The following is a 3601-nucleotide window of genomic DNA, read 5'->3' as shown; positions in this document are numbered from 1 at the left end:
TAAAAAGCATATGTGTGGTCGCCTGCTGTGGATGTTCTCCTCCAGCTATGGTCGCTCTCCTACTCTCTAAGTTTCTCTGATTAGTCATCCAGTCGGGCCCAGGGCTGGTGAGGAGTCTGTGCCAGCGTTGCTGCATTCAGATGCAGGAGACCAGGTTCAGTGACACAGATCTGCTTTATTGCAGGAAAGTATGGGCTTATATAGGGGTAATAGTCCAATCATAACACAGCATATGGGATCCCTTATTAGCATGGAAGACTAGTATCCTATTACAGTCTAGCAGGCCAGATGCCCTAATAGCATGATAAGTTTCAGTTTCTCTAAGTTTCGGATTCTTGGAAACCATGTGACATATAATTTTCTCTCTGATAAGAAACAGGAAGCACTGCATTCCAGCATGATAGGTATGTAATGCAAAAGGCAAAATCAGTCACAAGATTTTCCACAAGATCTCCCCTTATTTTTTCATTTCTAAGAGTGAGGCACAGTTCAGATAGCATACTGATATGAGTCCAGGGGCTGTATGTGGCGGATTTTTCTGTTGTGCATCAAAGCAAGTAGAATGGCTTAGGAGGCAAGGGATTGATCCCTTATTGTGGGCCCCATCCTTTAAGATGGTGAGTTCTCTCGAGAGCAGGCTGGGTCAACTCCATGCCAACAAGTGGGAGTCGAGGTTCTTTGCCTCGGCATTGTTGTTCCCTGATTGATCCCTTATTGTGGGCCCCATCCTTTAAGATGGTGAGTTCTCTCGAGAGCAGGCTGGGTCAACTCCATGCCAACAAGTGGGAGTTGAGGTTCTTTGCCTCAGCATTGTTGTTCCCTCCTCAAGGGTCACCCAGCATTATGGACTGTGCCTGTCTTAGGTTGTCCCATCTTTTGGGCTCTTACCCATCATTGGCTACCAGCCCTCAAAGGGTGAGTCCCTTGGTATGGTCCGGCAGAGGGAGAGGCAGTTTATCAAGCTTTGTCCCATGCAAAAGCCTCTTAAGGGGCTAAGAATTCAATAAAAGCCGATGGAGCAGGGTCATCCCATCTGGGGTAACAATGGGGATTAGGAAGTGGCAAGTTCTAGGCATCAGTCTCACAGTCTGCCAACAGGAGTATATATCACAAGTTGTTTCCTGTGGCTCCGGCAGTCAGGCTGTTGTCTCAGGTCTATTGCATGGTTGTTCCATAAGACTTTACACCTATGCTCAAGCCTATTTTTCATGTCTCTATTATTATAGGTTGGTAAGGGCAAGGAACAGCGGGTCCTTGTTTGCAGAGACATGCCTGGCAAGACCTGGAGGCAGGGCAACAGCTAATTGAACCAGAGAAATACGAGTTTTAACAAAATTATCAAGACCCTTAACAATGCAGGCTCCAAAAATCAGGAGTTAGCAGTAATGATGGCACACATAATAAGGAACATAGATAAAGGTTTGCTGGGTGCTTTCGTGGTCTGCGAGATCAGTTTCGCGGGTGTTGAGAGGTGCGCTGCTTCCTCCAGGGTCAGGGCTGCCATCTCCGGGGTCGGTGGTTGTGGAGGGAGGTTTTCCATCACAGGCAATTCTGATGTTCCAGGCTGCAACCCAAATGGCGGTTGGAACACTGCCTGGAGAGACACAAGTGTAGCCTTGCCCTTGTGTTAATAATAGGTGTGGACCTTTCCATTCACTTGTGAGAGGGTCCTTCCATCTCACCATGGGGGCAGGAGTGGGCTGAGTGAATGCCCCCCAGTGCTTTATTGCTGATGGGAGGCCATTGGAGTAAAATTTTAGAAAATTTAATACAAATAGATCTTGTTGTAGAACAAAATTGGGGTCCTTATAGCAGGGTCCTTTATCATTGTCTTCCCCTATTTTCTGTATTTGTTTAATGAGTGTTTGGTGGGAACGTTCAACAATCCCTTGACCCCGAGGATTGTTAGGGATACCAGATATATGCCTTAATATTCCAGTCAGAGCAAAAATGGCTGAAGGTAGCAGAAACATAACAAGGACAATTATCTATTTTCATTTGCCAAGGAATTCCCATAAGGACCATGGCATATTTGACAGTCCTTTTGGCATGAGAAGCCATCTCACCAGAGCAGACTGATGCAAAATGGACATTCGAATAACTTTTAATATGATGGATATACTTGAGCTTGCCAAAAGGAGAAAAATGAGTGACGTCCATTTGCCATATCTTGTTGGGGCCAAGGCCTCTAGGGAGAGTTCTGGAAGGTTGTAATGGTCCCAGAGGTAGAAGAGGGGCACAAGGGAAGCAGGCATGGACCAAATGCTTGCAGCTCTGAATTGGTAGGGTGGATAGAAGCCTATGTATAGCTTGGGGAGAAAGATGAAAACGGGCATGTAAGTCTCTAGCTTGTTGAATTATGGTGGAGTCTAGGGTGGCACTCAGGACCAGTTTGTCAATGGCGGCATTGCCCTCTGCCAGAAGCCCCGGGAGATTGGTATGAGAGCGCAAGTGTTGAATATACCAACAGGCAGAGCGCTGCTCGAGTAATAGTTGTAATGAGGAGAGTAACAAATCAAGGGTCTCTAGAGGGGCCAGAAAGGTGCAATGGCCAGATGTTGTAGAGTCTGAACTACATAAGTACTGTCAGAAAAAATACTACAGGGAGTTGTTGGGAGATCCTAAAAGACCTGTAACATGGCTGAGAGCTCTCTGCACTGTACAGATCCCTGGAAAGGGAAAACCTTATGTGAGGAGAGTTGTTCTTCCTGGTAAATTACATAACCAAATTTGCATTTACTAGAATCAGTAAAGATTAGGGGAGCCTTAGGAAGAGGGTTATGCTTTGGGAATGCCTGGGGAAATAGGGACAGGGGAAGCTGTCTTATACCTTGAAGGAGTTTATGTTTAGGATAATGAGTGTCATATTTCCCCTGATATACTAGTAGGAGAGTTTGGAAGCCAGGGTTGTCAAGGAACAATGACTGGATCAGGTGAAGTGGAAGGGGAAGAACCAATTATTCAGGTTCACAGCCATACAGAAGGTGGGAGGTGTGGATGAGTTTAAGGGATAGCATAGCCCATGCCTCAATAGCCGGGGTGACCTTGTGAAATTGACTCCTTGAAGAGTGGACCCATATCAGGGGGCCATGGGTCTGCCAGAGTGCTCCCAAATGGGTGTTTTTAGTAGGAATATCTAGTGCTTTGATGGGCAACTTTGGCTGTATCCTGTTTACAAATGCTTGGGACAGATGAGAACTGATCATTGTGACAACACGTTGTGCTTCCAGAGAGAACTTGCAGGTAATGGAAACCATATCAGTAGCCCACAAGAGGTCAAAGAGTGGTGTAAGCTCTTCTGTGGATATGGGTAAGAAGCCCCATATCCAATTGATGTTGCCACAGAGGGTCGGCACCTCTGAAAGGGTAACCTCATCTGGTAAGGTAAGAACTAGAGCTATGAGCCGGATGACATCTTCAATAGAGTGGCCCAAAAAGGTATAAGGGGCATGTAACTGTATTTTATCTGCTGCAATAGTAAGACCTAATGCCTGGAGGTTTGTTTTAATTTCTTGAAAACCTCCTTGTAAGATCTTAGGATCCTTATGGGAGATAAGAATGTCATCCATATAATGTAAAATATAAACCTCAGTCAGCAAAG

The sequence above is a fragment of the Nannospalax galili genome, unplaced genomic scaffold (genome assembly GCF_000622305.1).
Source record: "Nannospalax galili isolate Female #2095 unplaced genomic scaffold, S.galili_v1.0 scaffold1162, whole genome shotgun sequence".
Lineage (NCBI taxonomy): Eukaryota > Metazoa > Chordata > Mammalia > Rodentia > Spalacidae > Nannospalax > Nannospalax galili.
The sequence above is the reverse complement of the archived record's forward strand: the minus strand, read 5'-3'. Positions refer to the sequence as shown.